Raw genomic sequence first — 24070 nt, 5'->3', positions numbered from 1 at the left:
ACAGGTGCTGACAGACCTGGAAACTCAGCACAAATCTGGCCAAGTGGAAGATTTCCTCAGTTCTAATTTTTCCATGTGGGAAGATGAGTCTATTTCAGCCTGGATATGTGGTCAGGGTCTGTTTTGACTCTAGTCAGAGAACCTCTCATCAACAAGTATTTCACAAGTCTAAATTCATCAAATTGTCTCTATTTATGATACTTTTCAATGTTTCACCAAATTTAAATGCTTCAAAAATCTTAGCTATCTCAACTGCATTCCATTTCGGTACAGAATGTAAATATATCCAACTTTAAAATGTGGACCTCATCAGAGATTCTTCCACTGGCCCAGAACATTCCACAGTGAAGTGACAGCACTGTTCCCAAAGATCCCACAGCAGGACCAAGCATGCGACTCCCCCAGCCCTCCCATCAGGATCTTTAACACGTCAGCACCTTTCTGTGGGCAAATTTGCTCTGCGGCCATTGTGCTTCACTAAAAGCTTCCTGAACTGAAGATTTCTGGCACAACCTTCACTGAAAAATTTGGAAGTTCCCAGTGGATTTTGAATGAACGGCATAACGAATTTAAAGGGCTCACTTACAGAACAATTAAATGCCACTGTGCGCACTTTATTTACAAAGGATCCCCTCCTACACCTGGCAGATAAGGATGGCAATTAACCCCAGGGAGAGGAATGAGGCCCTGCTGCCTCCGCTTTCGTTTTAATTCAGCATCAGCTCTGTCCTAGGGCTTTGTGGTCCAGCCCCTCCACTTCTCAACTCGTGCATCGTGACAGGCTGAGCTCCTCTCACGATGTGGAGGATTTCCTGAGGCAGTTATCACTTGCTGGGCAGCATCGTTGATTCCAAGCATATTTATGCACCATAGATGTCTCAATTTGGCCAAAGCCTTGTTTTCAGAACGATGTGTGCTCCACCAGAATTTGAATTTGTGTTATTACTGCAAAAATAAATCACTGTACGTTCAACGTTGAACTTTTAAACTGAATCAGAGAAAGCCTTTGCATTATTTCTTATGTTGCACGCTGCCCCGCCGGCTGGCTGCCTGGGGCTTCAGGCATCCTCGGGCCACTGGTGAGGATGACACAGCAGCCAGGAACCAGAGGCTGGCAGGTCAGTTCCATGTCTTAAAAATGCATTCATTTTTTAAATCTTTAAACCCTTGCTAGATTGTCTTACCACCCAAATCTCCAGCATGATGTTCCCTGTCTTTGCTTCAGAGGAGGGTTAGCGAGTGTTGAGACAGGACTAGCTAGTGCCTGGCCCAGGCTCCCTCCTGGTTACACCGCTGTCTGTGACCAGGGGCAGAGCCTGCTGGGCTCATGTCTGTGACGACAAGAGAGCTCTTGCACAACGGGAGACACGAAACAGCCCCTGGAATATGGCAAATAATATGTTAAGATAAATATTTAGAAGTTTTGATGGAATACAACTCTGTTTCAAAGGAAAATTAAATGTCAGAAAAACCGGCTCAACTGCTGTTTTCATTCCCAGAAGCCTCGCTGGATGCAGGAACCACGTGGAGATGTTCTCCTGCTTCCTGTGCCCCAGATCACAGTTCCACATTGAAGACTCACCCCTCCTTCCTTGGCCTCTCTTCCACCCCCTTGAGGCACCAGCCTGTCACCCAGGAGCTCCAAGAACAATGGGGCAGACACCCACGCCCCTCACATGACTGGAACAGGCCTCTCGGAGGCCAGCACCCTGCCCCCGGCCAGGGATGGCTGGTCCCTCCTTCTGCAAGTGTCCACAGGGTGTGGCCAGACAACGTAAGTGCCCAGCCCAGCATCACACTGGAAAGCACAGCATCCTTCCCTCAGCTCCAGCCCGAGTGGTCCAGGGCGGCCCGAGGACCAGGCTGCGAGCTCCAGAGACAACTCCCGGCAGGCAGGGCAAGGGCAGGGCACCTGCAGAGGAGCGGGATGACTGCGTGGATGGCCGACAGGACCAGCTCCCTTGGACGAGGTTAGGCTGCGGAGGCAGCAGATGGCCTCGCGTCTTATCCTGGAGGAGGAAGGAGCCGGCACCCCAAGCGGGCGAGACTGGGGCTGGAGAAGTCCTTCGTGGCAGAGGGAGGGAGGGGGATCAGAGCAGCAGGGGAACTGGGCCCAGATTCAGCCCTGACCAGGACGGCCAGTCCCCGCCCTGCAGGGACCTACAGTCACAGAATGATGCTGCTGACTTGGGGGCTGTGGGGGAGCGAGGTGTGAGCAGCCAGGAATGGCACTCCATCTCTGGCGCTGGGGTCTCTGGTCAGGGAGGGCTACCCACAGGGAGGACCTGGGCTCTTCTTCACTAGCCCCACCTCAAACTAAATCAGACTTTCCTGAAGCACCCACCCACTGAGCCATTTCTGATCCCCAAGAGGGTTGCATGGTGTGGTCGCTGACAGAGGTTTGGGGGACCTTAGGATGGGGATGAGGGAGGGGGAGACCGAGAGGTGGGCAATGCCCACCTTTGAGGGGACAGCACTGACCTTGACGGGAAGGGCAGTGTAGGGGACAAGTCTCAGTTGCCCCATAGCAGCAGCTGAGTTGGAAGAGTACATCCCAGCAGGACACAATCTAAGGATGTCGCTGGGGTTTTGCTCAGATAGTGGAATTTGGCATCAAGTGTGGAGTAAGAGAAGCACCCAGAGGTATGATGTGCCCTCATGAGATAATGAGCCCCAGTATGCACCCAAGCTCCCAAGTGCTCCATGGACCTGGGGACACAGAACAGACTGGGAGAAAGAAGGGGCCGTGAGGTGCTGGCCTCAGCTTCAGAACAGGCTGGTAGAGAGAATGGACTGTGAGGTGGTGGTCTCAGCTTCAGCCCACAGCCCAAGGCAGAGCGATTTGAGTGTGCCCCTGAGCTGGAGCTGACTGCAGACAACACCCGTGGGCTGGCTGCCTGGTGCCCCAGCAACTTCTCAGGGAATCAAGGAGCTGGAGGATGAGCCAGCCCTGCAGGGGTAGGAGAGTCTGTGTGGGCAACGGGGGCCCAGCAGGGAAATCTGGGTGAAGCGGCCTCCCTGGAAACCACTGCGGGGGCCATGTTTTCTCTGAGCCTTTGTTGCTTTGTTACCAGGGACGTGCTGTTCCAGCTCCCTACCCCTCACCTGAGATCATCGTCCATCTTTGCGAAAAGTCAGAGTAATTCTTTCCATCCCCGCTGGCCAGGTTGGGTGTATGCAGGCCAGGTCATGTTGGCATGACAACAAGACAGGCCGGGAGGAGGGAAGCGCTACCTCAATGCTCAGCAATGACCATGCGGCCCCCTCCTCCCAGCCTGGGCCTCTTCCAGGGGTGAACGCCCGGCTCCTGTGTCCACACTGTCGTCGATGCTCTGCGTGCCTGCTGGGTGCCAGGCCACATATGGGAAGGTCCTTCCCTGAACCTTCGTGATCTCAATATGCTGCAGGCATTCCTTTTTTAATGCATTCATTTACTTCTGGTTGTGCTGGGTCTTCGCTGCTGCGAGGGCTTTTCTCTAGTTGTGGCAAGTAAAGGGCTGCTCTCTAGTCGTAATATCCAAGCTTCTCACTGCGGAGGCTTGTTACAGAGCATCGGCTCTCGGCACGCAGGCTTCGGTAGTTGTGGTGCATGGGCTTAGCTGCTCTGCAGCATGTGGGATCTTCCAAGATCAGGGATCAAATCCATGTCTCCTGCCTTGATGGGGGGATTCTTTACCACTGAGCCACCAGGGAAGCCCCAGGCATTCATTTCATCCTGAGTTTAAAGATTCAAATCTGACACTAGACCTTTGCTTGTATGTTCAATTGGTTTTTAACAAGGATGCCAAGATCATTCAATGAGGAATGGACAGCCTTTTCAACAAATGATGCTTCCAACCAAACACCCACATGCAAAAGGATGAAGTCAGACCCCTACGAAATAGCATATATAAAAATTAACTGTAAAAGACTCAAAGACCTAAATGGGAGAGTTAAAACTGTAAGTCTTAGAAAGAAGACGCGAATCTTTGTGACCTTGGATTAGACAACAATTTCTTAGATATGACACCAAAAGCACAGCAAGCAAATTAAAAATTAAGTAATCAAAATTAATAATTTTGTGATACAAAGGACATCATCAAGAATGTGAAAGGCAAGGCATGAGAGGAAATACTTGCAAATCATATACCTGATCTAGAATATATAAAGAACTCCTAAATTCAAATAATAAAAAGACAAAGAAAATATACAAATGGGCAAGAAGCACATGAAAAAGATGTCTTCTTTCACTAGCTGTCAGGGAAGTGCAGCAAGATACCACTTCATTCTCTTTGTAATGGTTACAGTCAAAAAGATAGAGAACCAGAGTATTGGTGAGAATGGGGGAAAATCAGAAACCTCATACATTGCTGTTCCAGAAGCTCCTCAAAAGATTAAACACAGAGTTACCCTCTGACCCAAGCAATTCCACTCCTGGATATATACCCAGGAGAAGTGAAAACACCTCCACGCCAAAAATATGTAATGTCTGTTGCAGCATTATTCATAATAGATGAATAACCAAAATAATAAAAATGTCCACCAAATTAATGGATAAGCAAAATGGGGCCCACCTGCACCATGGAATTTCACTCAGCCATACAAAAGAATGACACAGGCTTCATTCAGCACGGTGCACCTTGAGAAAAGCATGCTAAGTGAATGACACACATACAAAAGACCACATATGATTCGATTCCATTTAGATGAAAGGTCCAAAACAGGCAAATTCATAGAGAGAGAAAGTAGACTCATGGTTGCCAAGAGCCCGGGCAGGATTGCTGATGGGGACAAGGTTTCCTTTTGGGATGACAAAATGCTTCTGAAATTGACTGTGGTGATGGCTGCATAGCTCTGTGAATGCACAACGAACCATTTAATGGTATACTTGAAACAGGTGAATTGTACAGTGCATGAATTATATCTCCATAAGGCTGTATCAAGAACAATGGAGGCCCAGTACAGTAATCAACAGACCATGTTCCACACAAAGGGCAGAGGCAGGACTTGAACTCAGGCCCTTCAGGTCAAAGCTCTTCACCGCCTGACTGTTGCCTCCTGCAGACTTATGCCTTTGAGTAAGGTCTAACTCTGGACTTCCTCAACACCAATCATCTAGCCCCACATGCTATTCAATCCATGGTCCACATGCGCGGTCTACGTGTGAGCTATAGGGGGTCACAGCCACAGAAACTCAGGGGCACTGTCCTGAAAGGGTCTTTAAAAATCACTGAGTCAGCTTCCCATCTTCTCCTGGACTTGCTCTCTTTGTATCCTCAGTGGGATCATCCACCATCCCATGAGGTAAGCCCTCCACCTCACTTGCCACCAGGTTGCATTGTTTAGCAGGACCAGTCATTCTGGAACTCAAACGCTGATGAGGCGGCAATGACAATGGCATTCCAAACACTCTAGCTGCCTGCCAGAAGCTGACGTAAATCCTCTCACGGAGGAAGATAACATTGTCCTACGCCTTGAGTTATCTCTATATTGTTTCATTTACAATAACCAGCACATCATCAAAAATAATCTGGCATTTAAGGAGATGGAACATGATAAAAAATCAAGAGAAACTACAGACAATAGAAACAGAGCCACAGAAGATGGAAAATGCGTTATTCAAAGAATGAACTTTCAATAATCCCTTAAAATATTGAAGGAAATAAAAGACAAGATTGAGAATTTTGGTAGGGTAGAAACTATAGTAAAGAATCAAAGAAAAGTTCTAGAACTAAGAAATATAATAACTGGAATTTAGAACTTAATAATTAGCTCTAACTAAAGAAAGAATTAGTAAGCTGGAAGATAAATCAAAAGAAACTTTGCAGATGAAAATAATTATTTTAGCTATTCTAGTGAATGTATACTGGTACTCTATGGTTAACATTTGCATTTCCCTAATAGCTAATGACGTTGAGCACCTTTTTCATATGTTTATTGGCCATCTCGAGATTGTTTTAATGCAGTGCCTATTCAAAACTTTGGGTATTTAAAAAATTAGGTTATCTGTCTTTTTTAGAAATACTAGCATTTATTAGAGTTTGACAACTCTAAAAAAGTATTTTAATTTCTATGATAACCTAAAAGAACAACAGAGGTGCTTATCAAGCTAACAAAGGGGAGTATAAAAATATTACAAAGTTTAAAAAGGCGAGAAAGGAGAGAAAAAACAACACAGGATAATCAGGACAAATTAAAAACACACAGTAACTTAGATAGACTGGAATGTTAGATGAAACCCCTAATATATCAGTTATCACACAAAATGTACACAGACTAAATGGTCAAACTGAAAGACAAAGATGGTATCTCTTGTCAGTGGAAAAATATAACTTTTCATCCAAATAAATGACTTTCTTACAAGCATGTTTTTGGTCTTTGTCCATCTCTCTGTCACCACACAGGGAGAAGCAACCTACCTGCAAATGCGCTCTCATTTAGCTGGGAACGTCTGATGATTGTCACTGATAGACTGTTTTCCTTTGCTACTAAAAAGTTAGTTCATTCAGCTAGACAAATTCCCTTTCTAAAAGGAAGGTTATCGCTTCTACTTGTCAAGATCATTTAAATAATGTGGTTTTAAAATGAGACCTGACCTCCTTGCAATTTCCCTCTACAGTTCCCACACCTTAGTCTATCCTTGCCTCTGGAATAGTGGTTAATGTCTCAAGTTCTGCCTGAGTTTGAGTCCTGACACTTAGTCCAGATGTGGGACTCAGCTCAGGTTGAAGAATTCATTTCATCCCCCTGGACCTCTGTTTCCTCATCTGTAAAATGGGATAATGGTCCCTACTTCAAAGGGTCACAGAGTGGATTAAATAACCAAAAGCACACATCACACTTAATGAACACAGTAATTATTAACTATAATGTGGTCATTTTATTAGTGCTACCCTCTCCCCTTCCTGATCTGGTCATTTCCTCCCCATCTCCTGTCAAGGTTCCGCTCAGAAACTACTGGGAATTCCCTGGCAGGTCAGAGGTTAGGACTCCAGCCTTTTACTGAAGGGGGTATAGATTCAACCCCAGGTCCTAGAACTAAGATCCCACAAGCCACATGGCCAAAAAAATAAATGAGAAACTACTCCTCCCGGTGACCCCTGCCAGGCCAATCACCCCACCTCACGCACACACAAATGACAGCTCGACCCTCATAATCCTGTGCTGCAGACGAGTGTCTAGAGGAATATAATTCACTCACATTGGAAGCAAAAGGCCCACAAGGGTAAGAAAGGGATGATATATGTTCCTCTTCCCTTGAATCAGTGCCATGGAGTCACATCTTACACATGCAATCGTAAAGTCAAGTCACAGCTGGGTAGTCAAAGTGTCCCTTGACACACGTTTGGTATACACACCCCGGCACCAGGTCTTGCCCACCAAAGGTGGAGACCCACAGGGCCAGGCAAAGAACGGACCAGAGGAAAGTCTACACACCAACCTGTGGGCTTTCGAGGTGCTCGCTTTTGCGGGGGCACCAGTCAACCCCAAGAAGCAACACTGGCAGCAGCAGGGAACGAGAGCCCAAATGTAGGGGCGAGAAGCCCAAGGTAGCATGACTTACTTTGCTCTGTCCCTGACACCCTTCCAGTCCGGTGGCACAAGCAGGGTGGCGCTCAAGGAGAGGACAGGGAGAAGCGGAGCTGCATCCTACGAGGGGAGGAGCCCCTCCTGGGACTCAGCTAGGCGTGCGTGGGGGAGGCTGCCGTGCAGATGACCATGGGGGCCCTGCTTTGTGTCAGGCATTGAACAATCCTGAAAACACTGTGTGGATCAGATGGTCTGTTTCATCCAGTAGATTCCACTATCCTCCCTGAAAACCAGTGGGGAGTGGATGCTTCCGGGGAGAGGTCTCTCCACCCTCTGTGCCTAGCTCGTGCAGAGGCTCATCCATGTGTGTGGCCCATGCAAGTGGCTAAGGAAAGGAGAGAGCATACCTGCCCACAGTGAGATCACAGGAGCACACATGCCCACCTCTGAAGACACGCCTGCCTCCTGCTGTTCTGGACCTCACCTCCACTTGGGGAACATCATGGTCAGAAACGGCCCTGGCGGCCTCTTCCATGTCCACGCACGCAGGAAAGGCACTCTGTGCATCTGTGGTGCCCTGAGCCACCCTTGGTCAGCCACAGTACTCACTGTCACACTCTGGACCTTGAAATGTCACAAGCCCTAGGCAGCTCTCTCTTAGCCCCTCTCTTACTGGAAAAGGAGGTTGTCCCATGAAGGTGCCCAGGTGCCTCTGACCACCCCCCCTCCTGAGCAGAACCCGCAGCACCCCTACACCCTGGGTCAACAGCGCAGGGGAGGTGGGGGGCCTCCCGCATGGCCAGCCCATTGGCCCAACAAGGGGTCAGACTCGCCCTCCTAGAGAGTCACCCAGGCCTGGAGGGTCAGGAGTCAGATCTGCCAGCCAGCAGACCACCTGCCGTGCAGAAAATGCACCACACCACACAGCCAGGACAGGCAGTCTCCCCTTCTCTTGGCATTAGAGCTGCTAGTAAGCAAACTAGAGCCAGGAGGGGCCGTGTGAGCCCATCAGATTAACAGGATCAGAAGGAACTTGGACATACAGCGTCAGCCGAAGTGTACACCACCTTGAAAGTAGACATCTAAACGCACACGCCAACATTTACAGGGCACTTCGGCACAGCAATCGCACTCCTGGGTGCAGATGTTGTTGGAAACCTAGTCAGACATGATTACAACCAAGGGGCTCTGGGAAAGGCTTCAGTGCATCCAAGGTGCAGGCTCCAGTCTCCCCTCCCTGCCTGCCCATGATATGGTGAGAGAGGTCCCGTTTGGGGTAGATTGGTGCCCTCACCTGGGGTTCCGGAAACGGTGCTGGCTGACTGGTACAGTTCCTCTACAATTGGGCTGGCAGGAGCTCCAGAACGAAGCCCCTCTGGTGGGATGGCCTGGACTCCCCAGGCTCCCCAGCCCCGAGCGGGATGATGGTTTGGCTGCAGGTACCGGTTGGGCCAGGGTAGCAGGGGCACCCATAGCACCGGGTGCCTCCCCAGAGTGTGAAATGCAGGAGGTGGCATTTGGAGCAAATCCTCTTGACAGAAACTTGCCCTGGGTCCAAAATCATCAGTGAAAACCCAAATGGTGTAAGTCTGGCCACTCGTCAGATGGCTGTTTGTGCAGGAAACGTGCAGTGAGTGTTCACAGTAAGACTGTTCCCAGAGCTGCGTGCGGGTCTCCAGATTCCCGGAAAGTGACGGCTTCGCTGGAAGTGAGGTTATTTTCGAGGAAGGGAAGGGATTTAGTGATTGCTAAGTACTCTGGTTTTTAAAAAATTCCAAAACCCAAAATTCCATACAGAGATCCAGGTAGAAGTTAATGGTTTTTCCCAAGTAGCATGGACAGTTGGAATAAAGCATTTGGAGGGTGCCTGGCTTTCCTGTGACTCAGTCGGGGCTGGCACTGCCACAGGCCGGGAGGAGGCCCGGAGGAGGCTGGCCAGCAGATCCCCACAGCTGCCCAGGCCCCGGCCACCGCAGCACCAGGAGGGGAAAACAATGGAGAGGGCCAGGACCCTCGGAGACCTTACCAAGACTGGGGAGCCGGCCGAGAGGTTGTATATTAGCTCCAGAGCAAAGCAGAGCCTGGTGTGGAATTTTAGCCAAATGGTAACTTTTTTTTTTAACACATTTAAAATGAAACCCTTCTCTTGCTCATTTCTCAGAACTGTTTTGTCATCAACAGCCTAAGCTGCCTGCCCTCTCCCACCTACTACCTCGCCCACTCAGTCCTGGTTTTCTCTAAAGTCAGTTCTCCACTGGGTTTACCCCATTCCCTACCCCTGCCCCTGAGAGCTGGGCAAGCAGTTTTCATTTTTCACAGCACAAGGGCACCGAGAGTAGAGTAGAGCATGCATGGTTGGTGCAGGAAACACACCCTGCAGTGCAGAAGTGCCCCTGAGCCAAGGATGTGTCTCCTGGGTGACCAGGGTCCCTCAGCTTTGTCCTGAGAAGAAGCGTCTATGCTTTTGCTGTGGTGAACCCAGGGATGCCCATATTCAAGTGCCTAAAGTGACATGATGCCTCCTGCCCAGCGTCAGACCCATTTCCTGTGAACTGCAGTTTCTGATTCTCAAGTAGCCCTAACGAGGGAGCCCCTGAGAATGTTTGACAGAACTCGAGTGGCCACACAGAGCACATCTGCTGCTGTTGAAGGACAATCCCGTGAAGGATGAGGGTGCTCCACGTCAGTGCCAGTGATGACATGGAGGACACTGGAGCTCTGGGCTGACAGACACACTTGGTTGTAACAAATGACTTCAGCAGAGGCAGATTCAACTCTTGTCCTGGGGGAGGGGTCTTGTCCAGAGTCTGTGTCCCCAGGGACTTTCCAACCCCCACTACCACACAGAGTGTGGCACCCAATGTGCAGCCGGTTCAAAGCAGGACAGCCTGTGGCCAGCTCTGCCTCAGGGCTCCAGGGGAGACACTCACACACTTGCAGTGTGCACTTCACTTCCGTGTGCTGAGTTGTTGCTAAGTTACCGAATACATCAGGCTGCATGACATGTGAACTTTTCTAGACTGATCAGGGTTCCCTGAGCCAGCTGTCAGAACCACTCTAAAGGGTGGGGGCAAAGACATGGCTGAAGTTACTGGGGGCAAAATAGATCTCTCCTTCCTTCTTTGTTTTGTTGTTGAATAACAAGAAATCTCCAGACTAACATCCATCACTGTTATAAATATCATGACAATTAGGTGACTTTTTTGCTCCATGAATTCCCTTTATCTTACTCAGGAAGGTAAGGCTGGCAGTGAGGCACGGGTGGCATGTCCTCACTCAGCCTGCCATGTGGTATCAGCCATGGGTGGTGGAGGTGGCACAGAGGCTGGGTAACCCACATGCCACGGCCCCTAGCACAGCTTGCCCGGAGGGTCTGCCCGGGACCGGCCAGCTGCATTGTGCTCTGGGTTCTGGGAGCTTCGCCCTGCAGGCTTCACTCTGAAGGACGCTGGTTCAGCGATGAAACATCAGGTCTGTGCTCCAGACATCAGTGAGTCATGCTGCTGCTGCTGCTGCTAAGTCGCTTCAGTCGTGTCCGACTCTATGCGACCCCATAGACGGCAGCCCACCAGGCTCCCCCGTCCCTGGGATTCTCCAGGCAAGAACACTGGAGTGGGTTGCCATTGCCTTCTCCAAAGCATGAAAGTGAAAAGTGAAAGTGAAGTCGCTCAGTCGTGTCCGACTCTTCGAGACCCCATGGACTGAAGCCCACCAGGCTTCTCCATGGGATTTTCCAGGCAAGAGTACTGGAGTGGGGTGCCATCGCCTTCTCCACAGTGAGTCATGAGCACTTAGTAAAGCACTCTGCCCCTGTGTCTGACACCCACCTGCTGGCTGTGGCTGCCTTGGGGACTGCGGGACCCAGACCCTGCACATCTGCCCATGGTGTCCCCACAGCCCCATGGAGCAAGAGTCCAGCACTCCCTCCCAGAGCTGGCACTTCTGCAGTGGGGCCAGTTCATGCTGTTGCCTAAGTTTGGCTTCCACCCAATTAATGCCCTCCCTCCCCACTGCCACCCCGCTCCGCTGTATCCTTTGTCCCTGCTCTGCACTGTGACAGCATGCAGTTGAGGGCTCTGTGTATCTGTGTGTGCTGGTGTGCCCCACACTGGACTCATGTCCACAGACCAGTGGGGGCTGGGCCGGGTGTGTGACCCACCATGGGGACATCTACTGAGTGGGGTGGGGGAATCCCAGGCCCAGAAAGCCCCCAGGGGAGCCCTGGCTGGACTCAGAGTCCTAAAATCCAGGAGAGTAAAGCAGCTTCTTCTGGGGCTGGGAGGCAGGAGGGCACATGACGAATTAGAAGTGAATTCTGGAAGAACCCCACTGAGAAGACAAGGAGAGCGTTCCCCAGGGTCACAGAGCACATTAACTATCAGTTAAGCCAAGAATTCAGATCCATCAAAAAAATTAAATAAGAATTTCCATATGATCCAGCATTTCATTTCTAGGTATACACCCAAAAGAACTGAAAGCAGGGTGTCAAAGAGAGGTTTGAACACCCCTGTTCATAGCAGCATTATTCATAATAGCCAAGAAGTGAAAGAAGCCAAGTGTCCATTGATGGGTGACGATAAAAAAATCATGGTCCATCCACGCAGTGGAGTATTATTCAGCTTCAAAAAGGAAGGAAATTCTGACACATGTTACAACATGGACAAACCCTGACATTACACTTAACGAAATAAACCAGTCTTACAAGGACAAATTCTGTATGATTCCACTTATATAGGCAAATTCACAGAGACTGAGAGTAGCTTCTGCAGCTGGGGGAGGGGGCTGTGAGTGTGTGTTTACTGGGAAACAGAGCATTGTTTGGGGAAGATGACAAAGTTCTGTGGACGGTGGTGGTGGGTGCACAGCAAGGTAAATGTACCTGATACCTCAGGCAAATTTTATGCTGTGTGTATTTCACTACAGTAAAAATGAAAACATAAATAAACCAAGAGCCCAGACAGAGCCCTCCCACCTCAGCACAGTTCACTGGCCTCTCCTGAGGACTTCAGGTTCCAAACCCGGAAGCCACAGCTCCCACACAGGCCCCACCCTGCTGTCATGAACCTGCTCACGTGGGGATCTGGGCAGAATTTCCGCTGTGTGGTCAGAGGACCACCTATAGCAGAGTTGTCTGGGGGCCGATTTACAATGCAGATTCCTGGGCACTGTTCCAGGCTCTGAATAGATCTCAGGGTAAGAGGGGTGCAATTACTTGTATTTTAGATTCTTGTGGCAACATGGACGTGAAAACAGCACAGAGGGCAGGTCAGTCCTTCACCCGGAGGCCGTGGATCGTGCTTCAGAACGTTGATTCAGAAACCAAAACACAGCAGAAAGCTCCGGCTGAATTCCAGAGAGGAAAGCCACTTGAAATTGATTTTCACAAGCATTTCTTATAATATTTCATGCCCCCAGATCTCCACACTGTAACAACCTGTGTAAAAGGTGTTAGTCTAGAGGTGATCCACAAATAGCCACAAATCCAGATAATTTACAGAAGCATGGAGCCTGACAAGCAGGACCAATAAACCTTGCCTTCACACTTGCTGGGAGGCTGCCCAGGCAGCTGGTGCAAAGTTGGGGTTGGCAAAGGCCCTGAGAATCCTGGTCCCTGGGGGGCCCATGTGCTGCCCCCAGGCTCCCATGCTGGCCCCAAGCCCCAGCTCCTCCCCGGGAAGCTTGCTGCCAGGTTGTGAGGTGTTGAGTTCTGCCTGATCAGGAATGAGCTGACAGGGCATCTGCCGGGAGGAGGAGGAAATGGTAGGTGAACAGCTGAGAGGTGGTCAGCCAATGGAACCAGCCTCAAGGGCCATGGCCAGGCCTGCGGATGCCATCCAAGCAGACACTTGACCAGGGACAGAGTCTCCCACCCAGAACCCGAAGTCCAGAAGACAGCAAGCAGGCCCTGGGTTCCAAACCCTGGGGGATGAGGTGGGGCAGTGGTAGGCGGCGATGAGGCCAGAACTAGGAGCAGACTCAGAGGAAATGCAGGAGGGCCCGGAGCCTCCCAACACCAGGCCGGGTGGTGGGCCTGTCAGGGGCAGGGAGTGCAGTCACAGGCCCAAGTCCTGCTTCAGGAGCCATCCTCCTGGGAGAGGGGTGTGCCAAGGCCAGCCCAGTGTGCTGCTCTGTGGGCTCCCTAGGGGACCCAGAGGGGAGGACTTGGGAGCAACTATGGCCTCTTCCTTCATTTTGAAGATAAGGCCGCAGCTGGAGCCCCCAGCCCTCGGGGCTCTCCCAGGGCTTCAACAGAGCAACACAGACCCAGAAGACAGCAGGTCCCCGGGGAAGAGGGGCATTAGCAGCACGTGACCACAGAGGTAGAAGGCAAAAGAAGTCAGGATCTCCTGCAGCCTGCTATTTTGGGAAGACTGCCTGGGATTTGCCTCCACACAGACTAGTGGGGGAGTGAGGGGAGTGGGCTCTGAGGGGAGTGAGGGGAGTGTGTTCTGAGTGAGTGTGAGGGGTACCTGCACAGCAGAGGAGTGAGTGCACGCATTATGAGTTCTAGTTTGAAACTTCCCGAATCACTGCCTCCTAACTGCAACCAGTGATCAGTACAATCAGCTTGACTGTACAGTCAGGCCACTCCCCTACAACGTGACTCACTGCTCCCCCAGGGGTTCAGGTCACTTAAGGGTTAACTTTTTTTTTTCTTTAATCTTTAAAAAGGCAACAATGGCATTTCACCAATGCCGGAGGAGACAGGCTCTAGCCTGGAATTTAGGGTCACCGACAGGAAACCATGTGAAGACAGCCACCAAGTCCAGCGTGGGGACTCCTGCTTTCATCATCTCAACCCCGTCTCCCATCAGCAGGAATGGCCTTGCTGGGCCACACAGGCACACACGTGAGGCTCAGAGCTTAGAGTCTGGGCTCAGAGGCAAAACTAACCTGTCGCACTGCTGCATCTGATCCTGAAAACAGGTCGGAAAATGTACAAGACGGGACTTGACATGTAATGGATAAATGGCCAGAGTAGAGGAGGGGAGACAGAGGTTTAAGCCCCCTCATCAGAGCCAAGGCAGCTGGATTCAACACGTGCTCTCCTTTTTCTTCTCACTGCTTCCCCAGGACCTCAGAGAGCCTTATACACTAATAAATACTTAGTCACAGTTTAGTCTATTTATGGCAATATTGTGCCTGGTTATCAAAGTTACTCACAGCCTAATCGACAGACAGACACAGCTGTAGGTGGTAGCACAAGGTAGTTCCCCAGGGGTGGAACCCATCCTAGACCACCCCAGAGAGCACCCCGGCTGGACACTCAGGGGTCTAGCCTCCCCCACACAGGAGGTGCAAGCCCAGGTGCATGGCCTGAGCCCTATGGTCCAGACTGTGGATCATCCACCCCTTGCCTTCTTCCAAACACCACTCCTCTTGACCCAAGGTGTTTGGAATCCTTTCTGGGAGCACAGAGCTTTCATTCCACAATCAGAAACCAAACATAAAATGAGAATCCACCCACAGAAAGCAACACCTTGGCTTAACTTCAAACTAAAGTGTAAATGACGGGTAGTAGACTCCTCACAGCTCAACAAAGTCTGAGCTTCTCTTTCTGTTAAGGCCTTCAGGGCCTCTTCCAACCCTTCCCTGCTCTGTTCTTCACTTTGCACTTTGGGTTGAACTGCTCCTGCCTCTTGTCTCCCCACTTTGCCTCTGCACCCCCATATGTACCCCCTCGGCTCCCCTCTGCTTCTCCTCTGCTCCCACCTGCCCCATCTCTGCCATCTCCCTCCCACTGTATGCAATCAGCTCTCCATGCCTCTCTCCCCAAATACACTGGTTCTTCTTGGAACCCTCTCCTGCTTCTCCCATGCCTAGCACATGCCTGGCTTCTGGTAAATGTCTGCGAGGGAAAGAAGGGAGGCAGGCAAGGCAGAGGCCCAGGGCCAGATGCTATCAGAGGCTTCAGGAAGTTAGACAGCTAACACACACAGAAACAGCAGCACCCTTGCTCTGGCTAAGGATCCAGACTGTCTCACTGACGCCAAACTGCATAAGGAGGACTGGGACCATGAGCCAGCACAGGTGCCACAGCTCAGGGACGGCCGTGGGCCATTGGTGTGAGCACCGCCTGGAGGATATGTGGGCTGCGGGGAGAGCCCTCGCTCCTGGCCGGCTCTCTGCCCCCCTCCCCTCCCAGCTCTTGGCAGCTTGGTAGGGCAGGCATATCCGCTGGGATTTATTTGCATCCACTTTGGAACAAACGGATTTCTTCCATATTTATATCATAGAATAAACAGAGATTTTCCTGATCAAAGGCTGCCCAGGCCTGGAGACGATTACCAGGAGTGTTTTCCCAACTGAGTCACGCCTTGCATTCGGGACACTGGCTCTGTCTGCACGCAGCACGTGATGCAGCTCAGTGACCATCGGGATATTCCAGAAAGGAACAAGGCTTCACACCCTCCAGGGTACACAATCCCCACTTAAAGAACAAATGGAGCACCCAGCTGATGGAGTCAGAGCAAGCACCCTTGATACCATCATGCATGCCCCCCAACACAGCCAGTATCCTCTCCAGGCAGCCCATGAGGTAAACAGGGGTGGAAACCTGGCCTGGTGACACCTGCCAGGCCTCAAGTAGAGGAGAAGATTTGAAGCCATGGCACAGAGCAGCCCTGCTCTGGGTCACAGGGGGAACAGTGAGGCTGGTTTACAGAAATGTTCTGGAGTTGCACTTCCATCAGTAACGAAAGGGAGAGCCCAGAGTCAGTGCCTCGTGATGTGGCGGTTGGGGCAGAAGGGAGGAGAGGAAGAGGGGCCTGGAAACCTGACCTCCATTCAGATGGGGAACTGCTTTTAGCAGTCAGGTACGGAATGGATGGCCATTCCCAAGCCATTTCCCAGCACATCCCAGGAGCAGGGAGCCGTGAGGAGATGGCCCAGGAGGCTGGGTTGCTGACATCTGCCAGGACAGCTGGCCGGCTGGCCAGGGAGTCCCTCAGTCCTGATGGACATGGTTTTCCCCCACCCCCTGACGGTGCCCCCAGCCCTGCCCCAGCCTGGGTCTCTGACTCTTGATGACAGATTCCTCATCATCTTCTGAGAAGCAGCCTTCAGACCCATTTGTATTTCTTCTGGAAACTCTTCAGATCCTTGGCCCTTTATTTCTGCATAATCTATAAAAGTTTTGGTCTGAATATATACATCAGGTATCTGTGCACCAGACTTGACCTGAATATCTACGTCTGTATAATCATCCCAGTGCTGCTGTAACAAATTCATCAAATATATTAAGATGACAGGAGCCGATTCTCTCATGGTTCTGAAGGGCAGACATCTGAATCAGGTCTCATTGGCTGAACTCATGGGTGGTGGGGCAGGTTCTCTCTGGAGGCTCCACAGGAGAATCCATCTCCTACCATTTCCAGCTTCTAGAGGTGCCACAACCCTTGGTTCAGGGCTCAACCTGACCTTCACTTCCATGGTCACGTCTCCTCTGATTCCAACCTTCCTGCCTCCCTCCTGTAAGGAACTTATGATGACACTGGTCCACCCTTTCCAGGAACAGCTCATCTCAGGAGCCTTAACTTCATCACATGTCCAGGTCCCTTTGGCAAGGAGGTGTCCCGGGCATTCAAACGCAGGCATCTCTGGGGGGGAGGACTACCTTCTCCACATGCAGTACTGCCTCCTAGCCTGATGCACATCTTGCAACTTCTGCCTTCATGTCTTTGCTACACAACAGCTTAATTTTTTACACTGCTGGATGCATTCATCTTGTCCTTTATGGACTTGGAACTGGGGGTAGTAAGCCTTTCCTACAGTAGAATTATGAATATATTATATTTTCTTCTATAGATTTTATATTTTGTTTTTATATTTTTGCCATTTCAACCATACAGGCTTTATTTTGCACATGAGGTAAGGCTCCAGCGTTTTTTTCTTCCAAAAGGTGAATTAATTGTACTATCAGTATTTCTGAATGATCTTTTCCTCTGTTTGAAGTGTTTACAAATTCCTAAATTCTCATTTAAAGGGCCACATGTTAGACTCTATTTTCTACATCGATTTACCTGTCTCTGCACCATGCTTTTGAAGTACCATTGCTTTGGAGTGTATCTTTTTTAAATCTTTAACTTTATACTGGAGTACAGCTGCTTAACAATGTTGTGACAGTCTCAGACGGACAGCAGTGGGATTCAGCCACACATATACACGTAACCATTCTCCCCCAAACTCCCCTCCCATCCCATAACATTGAGCAGAGTTCCCTGTGCTATACAGCAAGTCCTTGTTGGTTATCCATTTTAAATACAGTAGTGTGTACATGTTCATTCTAAACTCTCTAACAATCCCTTCCCCTCTGGCAACCCTAAGCTCATTCCCTAAATCTCTGAGTCTGTTTCTGTTTTATAGATAAGTTCATCTATATCATTTTTTTTAGATTCCACATATAAGGGATGTCATACGATATTTCTCCTTCTCTGTCTGGTTTACTTTACTCAGTATGACAATCTCTAGGGTCACCCATGTGGCCGCAAATGGCATTCTTCCATTCTTTTCAATGGCTGAGTAATATTCCATTGTGCATACATGGACCACATCTCCTTTGCCCATTCCTCTGCCGATGGACATCTTGGCTGCTTCCACGCTTTAGCTGCTCTAAACAGTGCTGCAGCGAATGCTGGGGTGCATGTATCCCTTCAGGCCATGATTTTCCTCTGCATATGTGCCCAGGAGTGGGATTGCTGGATCATAGGGTAGCTCTAGTCTTAGTTTTTTAAGGAAACTCCATATTGTTCTCCATAATGACTGCACCAATTTACATTCCAACCAATAGTGTAAGAGGGCTGGGGTTATTTTAATAACTGGAAGGGCAAGATTTTTTCCCTGACTTTTTCCCCAGTATCTTCTAATGCCTCTCTCATACCCCATTCACCACTTGTAAATCCCAGGAGTTGTCACTGGACTTCCCCACTCCAGCTCTGTCTTCTAAATGGTTCTGTCTTCTCCTCACATCTGTTTCTCTCGTTTGTGTCCTTAGATCCTTCCTTCTCACTGACTTTGCTAGAGTTTTTTCTGTGTAACTTACCCAATGAGTTCATTTATTTTAAAGGCTATATTTTTTCATTTAAATAAGATCCTCAGGTTCAATTCCAAATCCACTTCTCCTGTTCCGGTCTTTCATTCTAAGTCCTCCCTTTATATTTCATAATTTTAAGTAAATATATTTATTTCATTTTGTTCTGTTATTTCTAGTTGACAGAGTGCTAATTCTAGGTTGGTTAGTTATTCCTCAGGAGAGTTCATTTCCTAGTGTGGTTTTTTTCACTATGTGCTCATCTTGGGCATAAGTTGTTTTTTTTCTGGGGGTGTCTGGAGACCCTGCATTCACTAGCCCCCTGGCCTCCATTTTACCCAAAGTCTCATCTGCTTGACTCCGTGCCATGGAGATAGTATAAACACAGTTCCCAGGCCCACTGCTGGTAAGGTTTGAGCTCATTTTGGGGGACAAACTTCCTGTTCTATTCAAACCCCTGGGCAGAAAGGGAGCTTCTTCCTCACTGCGAACTTCACTTGTCTGTTATAAAGTATTAAACAATGGTTAAGTTTTATACATCTCGCTCCACACCAAACTAATAAAAGCTGAAAAAAAATTTACAGACATAATTCAACAAAAATCAACTTTTGAATTTGAGTTCAGATATGTGAAGACAACTGTAGGCCTGAATCTCAACAGTGTTTAACAGTCCCACGTTCTAATCTGTGTGAACTGTTCCTCTCCAGCACTGAACTTGTGTAAAAGGGTGTTGGCAGCTCTGGTCACGTTTTTCCTCACGTCCCCAGGCCAAGGGCAAAGGTTTTCAATCCATGTCTCCTTTGAGCTTCATGGGAGGGCTCCATCTTTTACCCCAGCAACCCTAGAACATGTGCGGCTATAGGTGCACGGGTTTTGGGCACCCTGATTACCAGGGACATGCAGACCTGCACCAAGAGAGCCCAACTCTGTTCCCTGGCAAGGTGGTGCCATGCTGTGCAGGGAGCTCCTGTCAACAGCAGGCCCTGGGGTGGCCTCGGGATAGACCTCCCAGCTCCACACCACCTGGGGTGAACTCTCCGGGGGCATCACTGACACAACCAGACCCGCCTCAAATTCTTCTAGCCAGATGCCATCGGAATGGGCTGGAACCCCACACAGAGTGGCCGGCAAGCAAAGGTGCCAGGGAAATTCCTTAGCAGATATGAATTAGGGATAAGGAGGCTTTGGGAAGTGAAAGAGGGGGAGAAATGGGGATGCTGCCCAGGAGCCCTGCCCCAGCCAGCTGACTTCCACCTCCCATGGGGGCAGGGAGCCCTGACCACCTGCACCTCCTTGAAGCCACATCAGCCTAGCAGCCATCAGGCCTGACCCCTGGAGCAGAGGCGTGGGGGACCCCTGGGTCAGCAGAATGGAAGCTGGGGCAGCAAGCATTGTAGGAATTACTTGGATTCCTGTCTGAATGTTAAGTAGATCCTAAGGCATTAATAAGATGTTTACACAAGGATGGATAAATAAAGATGCTCACTGCCATGTGGTTTGTAGTAGAAAAAAATCCAAACTACTTAAACCCATCAATTAGGGATTTATTAAATAAATGCTGATGCATTCAAGCAGATATGTTTCTTCTTCACTCTGTACCCCAAGCCCACCCAGCACAGAGGAGCAACCTCCCTCCATCAAGGTTTGCTGAGAGAAGGAACACAGAGGGAGGGGCCCTCCTTTGACGCCACCGACGCGCAGATCCCTGGGAGCCCTGGCTGAAACATCCATGGGCTTTCTCCCCAGGGAGCCCACCGCGCCCATTGCCTCATAAAGCCCCCATCCACCCCAGGGCACCTCTGTCCACCGGGTGTCTGCTTTGCGGGGGCCCTGCAGACCTGCTGACGACGTGTCTTAATTCACTTAATCCTTCCTTGCTGAGCCGCCGGGCAGCCTTCCAACCTCACTTACAGAGGACCAGGACACCAGTGAGTCTGTGTTCCAGCCACTTCCATTTGTCCTGAAATTTGAATCCATTCTTGCAAGATAAAGGTTTGTCACCAGCAAGAACATCCAAAGGAAGGAGGTACAGATGTTTTAAACTATTCAAAAAATGCTTTGATAAGTGGCAGCGGAGCTTGGGTGGGTGAGCGTGCGGAATGCAGGCTGACTCACTGCCGTCCTGGGTCGTGTGAGTCCTGACGAGTTTGTGACACTGGGCGGGCACAGCTTAGGTGGCCTGGACATTATCCCAGCTCCAGGCACAGAGACGTCACGGAGCTCAGCACAGAGCAGACCTGTGGGCAGCGGGTGTTAGCCGAGCCTACTGGCCCTGGCTAAGAGCACCAGAACCCACCATCCACAGCCCTGTCCTTTGGTTCACATTTACAGCCAGGAAGGGAGCTGAGCAGGGCAGAGAGGTGACTGCTGGGAACAACCAACCATGGACTTGGTGACTTAGAGCCACACAAGTTGACCTGAAGTCAGGGGGTCCCAAGCCAGACCCAGGCCTCATGGAGCTCTGGTGAGGGGCTGGGGGCCAGCTCCCTCTGGAGGTTCTGGGGGGAGAGGTTGGGGAGTCTGTGCTCCTGCCCCTTTGCAGCTTCCAGAGGCTCGGGGCCCCTCCCTCCATCCTCACAGCAGCAGCACACAGGCCACCAGCCTCTCTGGCCCCACCCCTGCCCCTGTGACCACATCTGTCCTGCTCTCAGACCTCCTGCCTCCCCCTTGTAAGGGCCTGTGATGACACAGACCCACCTGGATACTCCACCTCAAGGCCCTTAATCTAGTCACACCTGCAAAGACCCCATCTCATATCCATGAATGCTGGGGGTCTGGATGTGGACATCCTTGGGGTCTGCTACCCCGCCAACCACCGAGGCAGCACCTCTGGAACCCTTACCCTGTGTGGAGTGCAGGCCGGCCGAGCACTGGTGAAGAAATGATTGAGAGGTGGCAACTGCTGTGGCCGGGGAGGCCCATGGTCAGGGAGAGGGGAGCACAGAGGGACCCCGGGTCCCCGAGAGCCTCCCAGTTCTAAGCTGGAATGGCAGGCAGGCCGAGTCCTGTGACATTACAGCGAGGGAGCACGAGCCAGCTGAAGTCATCGGCAAGGCTGTGCTGTGGAGGGTAATTTCCAAAACATGTGGCGGAGAGTGATTGCGAAGCATCGGAACTCCGGGCCACGATGCAAAGCAGATGGAGAGGCTGGATGTGTTCTCCCAGCTGACCGGGCCCTGCAGGGCTGAGGTCAAGCTCCACTGTCCTCAGCTCCCCTGAAGACGGACAGGAGCCAGTGGGCACCGTGTCCTGCCTGGCCCAGATGTGCCATGTGTGGGCAGCTGGGGACTCCCAGCCACCCATGAGGAAAGGACCCACCCCCAGGAGGTCACAGAAGTGAATCCTGACCTCGGCTATGTCCAAGGGCAGCACATGTGCCCGTCAGCAGTGGACAGGGCAACGGTTGAGCCCTGTTCCACGCGTCCCTCCTGAATGGAATGTCCACCGAGATGCCCGCTGGACACAGCTCTGCCTTCCTAGTCCACTTTCTCCCACCCTGCCAGCCACATCTGCACCCAGCACCGGCGCCCCGCCAGCCACATCGAGCCTCGCCAGCTTCATCTCCCAGCATCTGCACAACACTCGCATGGGGGTGCGTGTGGTGTTATCCATGGAACTGTGGAAACGTGAAACCACACTTCCTTCCTTGCCCAAGGGCCAGAAGGCCCAGGAAGGGTGGTTAGGGAAAGCCTGCCCCCGGAGGGGAGGGCTGGGGGCACTAGCTGGCCCCCGTCTGCCTCTGGACGGGTCACAGGCTTAGCAGACACTCCAAGCCTTTGTTTTGTTTTGCCTTCTTTTGTTTTGCTTTTCATTTTTTCAACAGTCTCTGGCTGAGAAAAGTGGTCATTTTTTAATTTATTCAACAGTGTAGGATGACGTGTGTCAACTTTTCACTTTACAAAGACTCAACCCAGGATGACCCAGACAGCTCCCCAGCAAGCCCTGTTGCAACGCCTGTTGTGAAAACACGAATTTGTTCAACTCGACTGATGTATTAGGGAACAGTCTGAATATAAGACAAATTGCTTGTCTTCTTATGTGTAATTTCATCTGCCAAGAAACACTGGGGAACTCAGATACGCCACTGAACAGAGCTGCACACACCCCACGCCTAGGGCCCCTCACTGGGCATACCCACTCCTACCCCAGCCAGACCCCTCCGGCCCCTCTAGGACCCCCTTCCACTCATGTCCCCTGCAAACTCTTGCCTTGACACACGCAGGGTCACCATGGTGGCAACGTGTTCACCCACTGAACCCAGGAAGCGGTGCCCTTTTATTGGGCTTCCATCTTTACTTGTCACTGATAAGAGTTTTGAGGGCTGTGTCCCCAGTGCCAGCTTTCCCACAAACCCTGTGGTTTTTACTGTGTGATTTTACAGGATGTGTTGATTTTTAGGAATGCACACGTTACATTATAGCAGAATCATCCATGTTATGTGTGATGTGCAGTTTTTCCAAAGAACACCTTTGCCTACTGCCCAGATTTGGATCACATATGACTGCCACAAGGCAAGGACTGGACTGTGGCGAGTCTCAGAGCATCAACTCCTTATCCCATGACTGTAACAATCCTTTAAAATCAGATGGACAACTGTTTCTCACTAAAGAGAAAGCTACAAAAATGTCCTCCTGCAGCACAACAGGGTTTTGAGTACAAGAATTCAGCTACCAAATTGGTAACTTTTTCAAACCAAAGAACTTAAGGCTTCCCTCAGAGTACTTCAGTGGCTGGTTAAGCAAACCTTTCAACTGAACAAGAGTTTACTACTTATCATCTGAGTGCTAAGCACTGGCCATTAAACCAAACAAGGCTCTAGACTGAGCAACAGAAGCTTGATAAGCTGCTATAATACAACACAGCACCCTCAACAGTAAATTCAAGTCAGGGATGAGCCCACCTTCCCTGCTGAGTCACAGGCTCACAGCTCAGCACAGGAACACAGAAGAGAGAGCAGCTGCAGGTCAGAGGGGGGCCTTCTGCCAACCAGACGCTGCCCACAGCTCTGACAAGGCAGCCTGAGGTTAATCCCATCGTTTAATTCAAGGACTCCTAGGCTCAGAGAGGGCTGGTGACTTGCACAAATGCGACCAGCAAGTGGAGGCATCTCTTGCTCCCAAGGAGGTCTCCTTGGAAGGAGTGCCAGTGCCTTTGGATTGTTGGGGATTTCATACTCTAGTGGTTTATTACAAATTGTTTGTATTAACTCATGTTCCTCACTGTTAACCATTTAGATGACAGATGTGAGCACACTGCCAGTTTTAGGAGCAAAGGTGTGTGTGTCACTTACTCATCTTGGTGCAAGGCCTCCAGCAAAGAGAGGGGCTCTCTCCATTCTTTATTCCACCACCTTGTGACCCTGACTGAAGCCTGAGTTTGGTCAGAGCGCAGTGATGCCCTGACAGCAGACAGCCTGCCGACCGCCCCTGTGCCCCCAGCTCACTGCCCTCAGCCGTGTTTCCCTGCAGCCTGGGTGAGCAGAGCAGGGACAGTCAGGGAAACGGGGAGGCAGAGGCCTCTGATAGGCCCTGG

General features: G+C 50.6%; 1 protein-coding gene across 1 annotated transcript in view; it reads right to left on the bottom strand.

Annotated features, from left to right (window-relative positions):
* The window catches only part of ZNF469 (zinc finger protein 469), a 246364-nt gene that overhangs the window by 206582 nt on the left and 15712 nt on the right, over positions 1-24070 (bottom strand). The gene's annotated exons all lie outside the window — the stretch shown is intronic.

Source organism: Ovis aries, chromosome 14 (assembly GCF_016772045.2).
Source record: "Ovis aries strain OAR_USU_Benz2616 breed Rambouillet chromosome 14, ARS-UI_Ramb_v3.0, whole genome shotgun sequence".
Classification (NCBI taxonomy): Eukaryota; Metazoa; Chordata; class Mammalia; order Artiodactyla; family Bovidae; genus Ovis; species Ovis aries.
Note: the sequence above shows the minus strand (reverse complement) of the source record. Positions and strands in the feature narration are given on the sequence as shown.